General features: G+C 44.9%; 1 protein-coding gene across 3 annotated transcripts in view; it reads right to left on the bottom strand.

The window, feature by feature from the left end:
* The window catches only part of TPST1 (tyrosylprotein sulfotransferase 1), a 139,742-nt gene extending 130,265 nt beyond the window's left edge, over nt 1-9,477 (bottom strand). For all 3 annotated transcript variants that reach the window (XR_001889687.1, XM_017894664.1, XM_017894666.1), the window contains exon 1: nt 9,154-9,477. The gene's annotated coding sequence lies outside the window, so the exon portion shown is untranslated. The remainder of the gene's footprint in view (nt 1-9,153) is intronic.
* Between the last annotated feature and the right edge of the window lie 3,175 nt (nt 9,478-12,652).

Below are 12,652 nucleotides of genomic sequence, written 5' to 3'. Positions count from 1 at the left end.
ATATTAATATGTATTTACATATTTAATGCACATATCTTATAAACTGTTTATTATAATATATAATATACATACATGTAAAAAATCTATAAAATATATATTTAAAAGCCAACAAAATATACATATAAATATATAATACATATTTAAAACATATTAAATGTATATTATGTATTTTGTTGTTGTTGTTGGTTTTTTTTTTTTTTAGGCAGGGTCTCACACTGTCGCCCAGGCTGGAGTACAGCGGCAGGATCTCGCCTCCCCTCCCAGGTTCAAGAGATCCTCCTGCCTCAGCCTCCCAAGTAGCTGGTACTACAGGTGTATGCCGCCACACCATGCTAATTTTCATGCTTTTTTGTAGAGACGGGCTTTCATCATGTTACCCAGGCTGGTCTTGAACTCCTGGGCTCAAGCAATCTGCCTGCCTTGGCCTCCCAAAGTGCTGAAATTACAGGCATGAGCCACTGCACTGGCAACACCAATTCTTAACGACACTTCTGAACTCATTATATACGGCCAATTTTAATTGGATTTTGAAACCAAAATATTACAAAATAAATTGCAGCTCGCTATTTATAAACAAATATAATTTATATTTATACTTATAAATACTTAAAATTACAAAAAATCAGTAAATATGGGGTAATAATAAATATTACTCTAAAAATGAGATAAAGGACAATATTATATATGATTCTGTTTTTATGATGTGTTCAAAATAGGTATTTCTCTTCTATATAATATAAACCTATAAAGACATAAAATAGATTAGTGGTTGCCTAGGGATGGAGAGGATGAAGAGTAGGAGAGGATAACGGCTAAGGAGTGCGTGGTATAGTTTTTTCGTGGGTAGTGAGAATGTTCTAAAATTGTTTGTGGTAATGATGTACAACTATATAAATATACTAAAAGTAAATGAATTTTATACTTTAAATGGTTTAACATGTGGCATGTGAATTATATCTCAATCAAGCTGTTACAAAACAAAACGCAGGCTGGGAGCTACATGCTCCTTCTAAGGTGACTGTCTACTAAAACATACAGTTTAAATATGATCTATAACTCCTAACATAATATCCAAAATGTCCAAGATACAATCAAAAGTCATTCATCATAGCAAGAACGAGGAAAACCACAATTTGAATGAGAAAAGACAGTTAACAGATGCCAACAACACAATGAATCAGATGTTGGAATGATCTGACAGAGATTTTAAAGTAGCCATTATTCTTTAACAAGCCATTACATACACTCTTTAAACAAATGACAAAATAGAAAATCTCACCAAAAAAGTAGAATAGACAAAAAAGAACCCAATAAAAATTATAGCACTGAAAAACAACCAAAATAATAACTCAGTGGGTTAGCGCAACAGCAGAATGAATATAACACAGGTAAGAACTAATAAACTTGAAACAAGAATTACCCAATCTAAACAACAGACAAAAAAATAAGACTGGAAAAAAATTAAAAGAAAACAGTGTCTCACATCCTGTGAGACAGTAGCAAAAGATCTAACATTCAGTTACAGAATGAAAGGAGACAGAGAGTAGTACTGAAAAATTATTCTACGAAGTGACTGAAAACTTCTCAAATGTGGTAAAAAGATGAATCTGCAGCTCAAGAAAATAAGAGAACTCCAAACAGGAAAACCCAAAGAAATTCGTGCAGACACATCATAATTTAACTTCTGAAAACTAAAGACAAAGAAAAAACCTCTAAAGCAGTTGGAGAGAGAGGATGTTACCTATAAGAAAATGAATTCTAATGACAGGGTTTCTCATCTGAAAAAAGTTTCTCAACATTTCTCAAATGTTAAAAGCAAAGAAATGTCAACCACAAATCCCATAAAAAGAAACAGCTGACAAAATCTTAAGAAAAAACAAAGAACAAAAGAACACAAAAGATTCCATGGTTTATATCTAAGCCCTGAGAAATCAGAAAATAGAAAACACGCTGAGGTCAGGCGCAGTGGCTCATGCCTCAGCACTTTGGGAGGCCTAGGTGGGGGAATCACTTAAGGTCAGGCATTCGAGACCAGCCTGGCCAACACGGTGAAACCCTGTCCCTGCTAAAAATACAAAAATTAGCTGGGCATGGTGGCGGGAGCCTGTAATGCCAGCTACTTGGGAGGCTGAGGCAGGAGAATCTCTTGAACCCGGGAAATGGAGGTTGCAGTGAGCCGAGACTGTATCACTGCACTCCAGCCTGGGCGACAGAGCAAGACTCAATCTCAAAAAAAAAAAAAGAAAAGAAAAGAAAATACACTGATATCAGTAGATGAGCAATCACAGGTGTTTCCTGTAACAGTGCTTAAATATATAGGAATTATTTATTTCTTCCTACCTATCACCAATCCCAGTGAGATTCATTTAGGTATAGGGCTTGCTTAAGGCATATTCCTTACTTCCTTAATTTTCTTAGTTAAAAGAAATTGTTATGCCAAATTGTTATGTTTAAGATCTTTTATCAAATTGATAGTTTTGTTCTAGTTAAAATTTAAAAGCTCATGAGCCTAAAATCAGAGCTATTTGTTTTAAAAAGATACAAGATCAATATACCTTAATCATATTAAATAAAGTCTATTTTAAATAGTATCTTCTAAAGACAAAGCCTGAATGAACCTCTGTATAACTGTCACAGCTTAACCACCTTAAAAGCCAAGACATTACAGAGCAAATAATACTTATCTTAATCCACTCCAATTTATAAAAATTGTTTTGGGGTTTTTTTGTTTGTTTCTTTTTGAGACAGAGTCTTGCTGTGTCGCCAGGCTGGAGTGCAGTGGCGCAATCTCGGCTCACTGTGACCTCCACCTCCTGGGTTCAAGGGATTCTCCTGCCTCAGCCTCCCACGTAGCTGGGACTACAGGCACCCACCACCATGCCCAGCTAATTATTATATTTTTAGTAGAGACCAGGTTTCACCACGTTGACCAGGATGGTCTCCATCCCTTGACCTCGTGATCCCCCCGCCTTGGCCTCCCAAAGTGCTAGGATTACAGGCGTGAGCTACTGTGCCTGGCAAGATTGTATGTTTTTAAAACAGGAATGACTTATGCATATTTGACCAGTGACCTGTTAAGCAGCAAAGAAACAACTGATCTGGCCGGGCGCGGTGGCTCAAGCCTGTAATCCCAGCACTTTGGGAGGCCGAGACGGGTGGATCACGAGGTCAGGAGATCGAGACCATCCTGGCTAACATGGTGAAACCCCGTCTCTACTAAAAAAATACAAAACTTAGCCGGGCGATGTGGCGGGCGCCTGTAGTCCCAGCTACTCGGGAGGCTGAGGCAGGAGAATGGCGTAAACCCGGGAGGCGGAGCTTGCAGTGAGCTGAGATCCGGCCACTGCACTCCAGCCTGGGAGACAGAGCGAGACTCCGTCTCAAAAAACAAAAAAAAAAACAAACAAACAAAAAAAAGAAACAACTGATCAGTTTGCAAAATCATGAGTTCAAGCTCTGTTTTATATCACTTATCAACTGATTTATTCAACCAACTTTTATCAAGTTTCTAAAATATATCAAGTACTATGCAAGGCAGTGATGAAAAGACAAATAAGGCATGGTTTCAGACTTCAAGGAATTCCTTAGTTATAAAAATGGACCCAGCAGAAATAAAATGTGATAAGTCCTTTAATAGGTAAATGTACACAAGAAACTATGTCAACGAAGGCAGGATTTATCCTGGTGTGTGTGTGTGAGAGAGACAGAAAGAGAAGCAGACAGACAGGGTCTCACTCTGTCACTCAGGCTGGAGAGCAATGGCATGATCATAGCTCACTGCAGCCTCAAACTCCTGGGCTCAAGCAATCCTCCTGCCTCAGCCTTCTACATGGCTGGGACTACAGGCATGTGCCATCACACCTGGCTAATTTTTTCATATTTTGTAGAGATGGGGATCTTGCTATGTTGCCCAGGCTGGTCTGAAACTCCTGGTCACAAGCAATCCTCCCACCTCAATCTCCCCAAACTCTGGGATTACAGGTGTGAGCCACTACACTCAGCTATCCTGATATTTAAAGGATGAGTTACTACTATTGTTCTTCAGGGTTCTATCACTCCCTCTTTGGGCTCTCAGCCCAGTTCTCAGTCCTAGCTACCTATCTCATGGGAAGCATCTTTAAAGTAACAAGGTCTGGACCTGCACCAGACCAAATGATACAGAATCCCTGTGGATACCTCGATCCCCCATCCTCATTCTTTCAAAGCTCCCCAGGTGGTTTTTAAGTAGTGCCTATGTTGAAAATCACTGAACCAGGCAATCTCACCTACTTCGGATGACTTCACTTTCAATTCTAGCACAGACCCTCCTTATACATCTCCATCTTCAGGGTCAACTGTTCTCTCAGGCTATTTCCTGGGCATCAAGATGTTATCATTGGCTTTCTCCTTTTCCCTGAAAATTTGTTTCTTTTCCTGCATTTCCTACCTGGATGAACAGAACCACCATTGCCCAGACACACAAGCCTGAACTCAGTAAGTCATCCTTGACCCTTCCTTCTCCCTCTCACCTATACACCTAACCAGTTCTCCTTACTCCACAAATTCACTCCCAAATCTAACCTCTTGGCCTCACTGGCCTCATCATCTTTCACCTACATTCCTATAATGACTGCCTTAATTGGTCTTTGTGCACCTAGTCTTGCCCCTCTCTAACCTGTTCTCTACAATGCTACCAGAGATCAGAGTAATTTTTCTGAAAATACACCTGGGGCCAGGTGCGGTGACTCACACCCATAATCCCAACACTTGGCGAAGTCAAGGCAGAGGGTTACCTGAAGCCAGGAGTTCAAGACCAGCCTGGGCAACATAGCAAGACTCCCATCTCTAGAAAAATAAATAAATATAATCAAAATATACCTGGTCACAATACTCATTCATGTTACCTGCCAGAGTAGGAGATGCAGACATGAATCAAAACCCATCTTGATTTCAAAGCCCTACCATTAGAATAGAGAAAGACATATAAACAAGTAAATGACAGTAGAGATGAAGAGAGATGGATTGCAGGCAGATGTGGGAAGGCTTTACTGCAGAGGTAACCAGAAGCCTGTATAATCTACAGGTGGAAAATCTAAAATTATTCCACTGTATAATCTAAGTGGAAAAATGCATTCCATGAAGAAAGAGAAACATAAAGCCATTTAGGCATGTTCAGCTAATGGAGGTGATTTTATATGGCTGAGGCAAAAGGCAACACATGCAGCAAGACACAAAGCCTGAGATGGGAACAAGCCAGACTTTGTAAGATCTGCCCAGGATGAAATCCTTCAAAGCTTCCTCGCTATCATCAGGATTATGTGTTAGGACACACAAGGTCATTCATGAGCGGCTCCTATATACCTTCCCAGCCTCATCGCTCATCGTGCCCAATCTCCAGCCTTTCCAAATTACCAGTTCTTTCCCAAAAACACCAGGTTATCGCACTTTTTTTTTTTTTTTTTTGAAATGGAATCTCACTCTTTCCCAGGCTGGAGTCAGCTCACTGTAATCTCCGCCTCCCAGGTTCAAGCCATTCTCCTGTTTCAGCCTCCTGAGTAGCTGGGATTACAGGCACCCACCACCATGCCTGGGTAATTTTTGTATTTTTAGTAGAGATGGGGTTTCACCATGTTGCCCAGGTCTTAATGGTCTTGATCCACCTGCCTCAGCCTCCCAAAATGGTGGGATTACAGGCATGAGCTACCGCACCCAGCCTATGACACACTTTTCTATATGTTACCCTCTCTTCCAAAATGCCCATCTCCCCTTACCTTTCCTTATCTAGATTCAGCTCTTCTGAAAACTTAGTTTACTGAGTGCTATGTGCCTGGCAATTTGCTAGAAACTGGAGATACAATGAGATATGATGCAACCCTTTTCCTTAAAGAGTTCACTCTCAAGTCAGGGAGAAAAATAAGAAAACAGAACATAATAAATAGTAAAAATGGTCTGGGCACAGTGGCTCACCCCTGTAATCCCAGTACTTTGGGAGGCTGAGGCGGGCGGATTGCTTGAGGTCAGGAGTTTGACACCTGTCTGTCCAACATGGTGAAACCCCGTCTGTACTAAAATACAAAAATTAGCTGGGTGTGGTGGCAGGCGCCTGTAATCCCAGCTACTCGGAAGGCTGAGGTACAAGAATTGCTCAAACCCAGGAGGCAGAGGTTGCAGTGAACTGAGATGGCACCATTGCACTCCAGCCAGGGCAACAGACCAAGACTGTGTCTCAAAAAAAAAAAAAAAAAGTAAAAATGGTATAAGTGGTAAAAATGGAGATGGAAGTATGTACAGAGTGCTGTGGGAACACAAAGAAAAGTCACCTAAACCAAACTGAGGAGAAAGGGTAGTCAGAAAAAGTCCTAGATGCCTGTAGACAGAAACATGTCCTCACTCCAGGGTGATGCTCCCAGAGCACCCTGTAGTCATCTGTGTCAAAGTCTTGATTGTACTATAGTGAATGGTCTGTTTCTTTACCGCTTTTTTCTCTGGATCACAAAGGGCCCAGGAAGGAGATGCGCCCATGCTGCAGAAGGCCTGGAAGGACTGGCTCAACATGCTAAGGGTTTGGGAGCTGATGAGAATTTTTAAAGAAAACAAGCAGCATGATCAGACTGATGTCTCAGAAATGGAACCAATTCCAGCAGCAATGTGGAGGATGAAGTAGAACTACAGGACCCAGAGGTTCAGAAAAAGAATAACCGAGGTCTGAACCAGTCTTCTGGCAATGAAGAGAGAGGGAAAAAAAGATCTTATGAAGAGAGGGGAAAAAAAGATCTGAGGTAGCAACAATAGGATCTATGCTAGACTCAATGTGAGGAGAAAAGAAGATGATTTTAAGGTTTTTAGAGTAAAGATCTTAAAATAGGAATGTTTGTATATGTGCTTGAAGGGGGCTATGGGTGGAGAGAAAGGGAAGGAAAAGGTAACCACATTTGAAGTAATCAAGCATCCACATACAGCTATGCAGAAGGCAGATTAAAATTAGAACCTGAGGTTCCAGAGAAATGGGGACCAAATAGACGTCTTCAAAAACCATAAATATACAGGTGCTATTTGAAGCCACAAAAGGACATGTAATCACACAAGGAAATTAGAGAAAAGAACAAAAACGAAACCCTAAGGAATGCCACGTTAATCTGAGAAGAATAAAAAAAGAAAAGGGAAGCATCAAGAAAAGCTTTGTTTTGGTCTGAATGATGGAAACCTGAGGATGTATACTGTCCAACAGAAAAAATAATAATATGGGAAGAGATTAGCTTTAGAAAGGAAGACCCCTCTTCCTCTGAGATCAAAGGAAAGGATATTAGAAATCAGGTACAGACAGGCACAGACAAAAATGACAGCTCCTTAAGAGTTCAGGGCCGATGCCCACCAATTTCTTCTGTGGAGTTAAGTGGCAAAATAAGCAATGAAGCGAAGGCAAGAGTAGGACAAAGAGTCAGAGAAGAATGGTGAAGATCTATAAACAGCCATTTAGATTTTAGGACATAAGAGGAATCTAGAGAGTAAGTCAAAGGATCTCCAGGATCCAGAAGTGCAGAAACAGCACCCAGCAGCTTAGTTACATGATTTTCGCCAGCCTGCCCTGGGAGCCCAGGAGCAGAAAAAGCTGACTGATTGTCCAGGCTTGAGACCATCAGAGCAAAGGTGGCAAGAATAGTACAGGGCCAATGACAATGCTTTTATCATTTTAAAAAGTCAAACGTATTTTACTCTTTTTTAAAAATCGACTCGCTACCTCCTCCGAGAGCGAGTGTTTGGAGAGGCGGAGGGAGAGGGGTGGATAATTCCTCTCACTCTTAGAGGACTTGTAAGAAGTTTCATTCTTAAGCATATCTGGTCTGTACAGCAGCTGATTCCAGGAAATCCAAATCCTGATTCCTTCTGGTTCTTAAAAGATGAAAATTCATTGAAGCTCCCTGGACTATCCAGCTAATAGATAACCACGCGAAACATTGCTTATATACTATGCCATTTTAGCTGGGAGGTAGGGGCTCTTTCTTTCCTAAAAAGAAAGGTTCCCTAAACACTGCAGATGGGGATGGAGAGGGGATGGGGAGTAATTATACTGCAAAGCTCGCGGACTAGCAGCCTAAGAATCCTTTACAAAGGCAATTAACATAAAACAATACATGGCACAGATAGCAGAATTGTTTCTTCTTAATGAATGCAGTAAGTAAGTGACCATTTAATCGCTTTACTGGAGTTCACCAATTTCTCCTGCCATCTCCCATACTATTCTTCAGGCAGAGTCAAATCCCTGTGGACAATGGACTTCTTGCTACCATCATCTGGAAAGTACAAAAGGCCTGGAAAGAGGAAGAGTCTAACATGCGTGACCACCCACCATATGCCAGGCCTACTGTGTGCTAGACTCTGGGCAAGGGAGTTTACATGTTATGGGGTGCAGCTCATGTAAGGACGAATGAAGATATTACACTATGGACCTGAGCTGGGCGCAGTGGCTCACGCCTGTAATCACAAAACTTTGGAGGGCGAGGCAGAAGGATCGCTTGAGGTCAGGAGTTCGAGACCAGCCTGGGCAACAGAGCGAGACTCTCTCACTTAAAAAAAAAAAAAAAAACGATGGATCTGACATTCCAGAGAGTGGGAAAGTGTCTGGAGGTTTAAGTGTAAGGGAAGTAAAAGGAGATCGCGATGGTGGGTGGTCAAAGTGAGGGGAGAAGAGGCGAGTTGGGAAAGGAAGGTACTTAGGAGCAAAACGGCAAGACCCAGGGACACCTGGAGGGGGGCGGGCGACTGCCATGCAGACAGGACAACGTACAAAGGGTAGGATGATGGGGCGATGAGCTCGAGAAGAGCAGCCGGGGTAGAGGTGGGGGCAAATGTCCGATCCCGGCAAGACGAGGGTCTCATCCCTGGGGACTGCGGGGCTAGGACGTGGTCCCAGGGCTGCGAGAAGGGAGAGAAGGAGCAGAGGCGAGAGGCCCCCGCGGCCGGGGAGAAGCCGAGCCCGGGAAACGCCGGCGATGGGGGAAGGGGCGTGGGAGCAGGGGCCGGACGGGCCAGACCCGGGGCTCTGCGCTTGGGGGCGGGGTTGGACAACCGGGAGGCAGCGGGCAGGAGGCGACAACGGGCCAAGGGATGTCTCGGGGCCGGGAGTGAGGAGATGAGAGGGGAGCGGAGCCGCACCGAGCGCCGCATCCCCCTTACCTAGGATGAGAGAGGAGCCGCCGCGCCGCCTGAACGGCATCCTGGCCTCAGCCGCTAGTCCCACCGCCTTCGGTGGGGGGCCACTCGGGAGCCCGCCCTCACTGCCAGGCGCCAGCAGCTGCCAGCCCGGACCGGCCCCGCAAAAGAGCCCCGTTCCGACCCGTACCCGAGGCCGCCTCAGCAGCGACTCCAGCGGTCGCCGCCTCAGCGCCGAGCTCCAGGGTCCGGGGCGGTGGCGGGATCACACAAGTGCTGCGATTGGCTGAGCGGGCGATGTGTCGGCTGCTCTGATTCGTGGGTTCCGGCCGGCTGCCCACTGAGGGAGGTGGAGCTGGGCATGGACCTGGGTCCGGCCGGCGCCGAGGGGCGGGGGTCTGACGTCGCAGCCGTCCCGCGCACCCACAGCCCTGCCCGTGCGCGCTCCCTAGGGGGCTTCCCGGCAGCCGCTGGCCTGGCGGGGTGGTTGCCCTAGCAACGGCGCGCGTGGCTTGGCTGCAGGGGAGCCGCGGGCAGGTGGCGATCCTCACCGCCCCCACCCCCCAGGTGGGTGGCCCAGAGGCCCTCATCAGTGAAACCCTAGGACAGGACAATAAAATGAGTTTTTCCTGATAATTCCCCTCCTCTGCTTCAGAGCCCACCTTTGCCCGTTGCTGGCAGAGGAGCTGTCATCTCCTGGGGGAGATAACGCGCAAATGCAAATAACGAACGCAAACACTATTTCATCCGCACTGAGAGTGTAGACGTGCAATAGTCCCTCCCAACCACAGAGGTGGGGGGCTGACGCCCTAAAATAAAGAAATAAAAACTAGGAAGGGAGAAAAAAACAAAGAGGCAAAAGAAAGGTGGGGAAAGGGCAGACATTTCACAAAATTATCCATTCATTTTACAGTTTCTTCCTAGAGACACGTCTACACCAGGTTCTGTCAAGGCAATTATTTCTACTGTGTTGACATGGATTAGAGAAGGCATGAGTGCAGAATCTAACAGCTGTATTCAAAATTGCTGTCCACTAGGCCAGGTGCGGTGGCTCAAGCCTCTAATTACAGCACTTTGGGAAGTCAAGTCTAGTGAATTACCTGAAGTGAGGAGTTCGAGACCAGCCTGGCCAACATAGTAAAATCCCGTCTCTGCTAAAAATACAAAAATTAACTGGGCATGGTGGTGGACGCCTGTCGTCCCAGCTACTCGGGAGCTGCAGCAGGAGAATTGCTTGAACCCAAGAAGGTAACTACCTTCTTTTGCACATAGTATAATATTTTCAAAGTTCATCCATGTTGTAGCATGTATTGGCACTTCATTCCTTGTTATGGCCAAATAATATTCCATTGTACGGACATCGCCTTTTTTTTTTTTTTTTTTTTTTTGAGAAGAGTCTCATTCTGTCTCCCAGGCTGGAGTGGAGTTATGTGATCTTGGCTCACTGCAACCTCCACCTCCCGGGCTCAAGGGATTCTCATGCCTCAGCCTCCAAAGTAGCTGGAATTACAGGCATGTGCCACCATGCCTGGCTAATTTTTGTATTTTTAGTAGAGACGGGGTTTCATCAAGTTGCCCAGGCTGATCTTGAACTCCTGGCCTCAAGTGATCTGCCTGCCTTGGCCTCCCAAAGTGCTGGGATTACAGGCATGGCCACCGTTTCTGGCTGGACATCACCTTTTATTTATCCATTAATCCATTGATAGACATCTGTTTCTATTTTTTTGGCTATTATTCATGATGCTGCTATGAACATTTGTGTAGAAGTTTTTGCGTGGCCCTCATTTGATCTTTACAGCAACTGTCTAAGGTACATATATCTCCTTCTACAGATAACCAACTGACTGGGTATGGTGGCTCACTCCTGTAATCCCAGCACATTGGGAAGCCCAGGCAGAAGGATCCTGTGAGTCCAGGAGTTCTAGGCTGCAGTGAGCCGTGATGGCACCACTGCAGTCCAGCCTGGGTGACAGAGTGAGACCCATATGTATATATATGTATGTATACACCCACACACCCACACACACAGATAAGAAAATTGACTATAAGACAGTAGACAGCAATTTTGTTATTTGTTTTTGTTTTGAGATGAGTTTCGCTCTTGTTGCCCAGACTGGAGTGCAATGGTATGATCTTGGCTTACTGCAACCTCCACCTCCCGGGTTCAAGTGATTCTTCAGCCTCAGTCTCCCCAGTAGCTGGATCACAGGTGCCTGCCACCATGCCCAGATAATTTTTTTTGTAGTTTTAGTAGAGACACGGTTTCGCCATGTTGGCCAGGCTAGTCTTGAACTCCTGACCTCAGATGATCCGCCTGCCTCCGCCTTCCAAAGTGTTGGGATTACAGGTGTGAGCCACCGCACCCAGCCTTTGTTTTGTTTTTAGAGACAGGGTCTCGCTATGTTGCCCAAGCTAGTCTCGAACTTCTGACCTCAAGTGATCCTCTAACCAGTTAAGCAAGGGCCAAGTTCCATTCTGCTTTCTACATTTCAGACCTCTTCAGGAAAAGGATTCACCATGACCTCAGTAATACAGAAGCCACCGCCGGTGCACAGCCCCTGCCAGGCTCTCTCCACAAAGTGGAGATAGAGATCTGAGATGACCTCCCACACTGCCCAGAAAATCCTTCCCCCACCTATAAGACCTGGAAGAAGAATTGAGTAGCCACGTGGGGAGCTGACACTGGTCCTCCTACCACGTATTAAACTGTGAGAACGAATTCTAGATGTGGGAATTCAGTAAGAACAAAGGACACAATCCTTTCAGTGAAACCTGTCACATGGCAGGATGTCTCACTGAGCAGGACAGCTTCAGGCAACCCAGGGACTACACTGTCTGTAGCTGACAGGGTCTAACCTTTGAGGCAGAAGTAAGGAGCAGCTTGATCTGAAGCAAAGCTCAGGGTTATTGAGAACAAGATGAACTTTTCCTGCTTTCTAAATCTGCCCCAACACATATAGTACATCTGCTAGTAGGAAAAAAGACTCCAAAATATACTCAAGTGAAAAGAACAAAGTTCAAAACTGTGTGTATAATATACCCATTTGTATATATTTAAAATACACACACACACACACACACTTATTTTCAGAGGCAATATCAAGAAAGATGCACACATTAAGTTGGTAACAGTTTTGTCTCTGAGAGGGAAACTGAAGGACTTGGGCACAGGAGCGGGAAAGAGATTAATTCTTCGCTATGTACTCTTTGGCACCTTAAAAAATTAATGTTGCTGGCCGGGCGCCGTAGCTCACGCCTGTAATCCCAGCACTTTGGGAGGCCGAGGTGGGCGGATCATGAGGTCAGGAGATCGAGACCATACTGGCCAACACGGTGAAACCCCATCTCTACTAAAACACAAAAAAATTAGCCAGGCGTGGTGGCGGGCGCCTGTAGTCCCAGCTTCTAGGGAGGCTGAGGCAGGAGAATGGCGTGAACTAGAAGGCGGTGGAGTTGGCAGTGAGCGGAGATCGTGCCACTGCACTCCAGCCTAGGTGACAGAGCAAGACTCCCTCTCAAAAAA

This window comes from Rhinopithecus bieti, unplaced genomic scaffold (assembly GCF_001698545.2).
Source record: "Rhinopithecus bieti isolate Rb0 unplaced genomic scaffold, ASM169854v2 scaffold_24996, whole genome shotgun sequence".
Lineage (NCBI taxonomy): Eukaryota > Metazoa > Chordata > Mammalia > Primates > Cercopithecidae > Rhinopithecus > Rhinopithecus bieti.
Note: the sequence above shows the minus strand (reverse complement) of the source record. Positions and strands in the feature narration are given on the sequence as shown.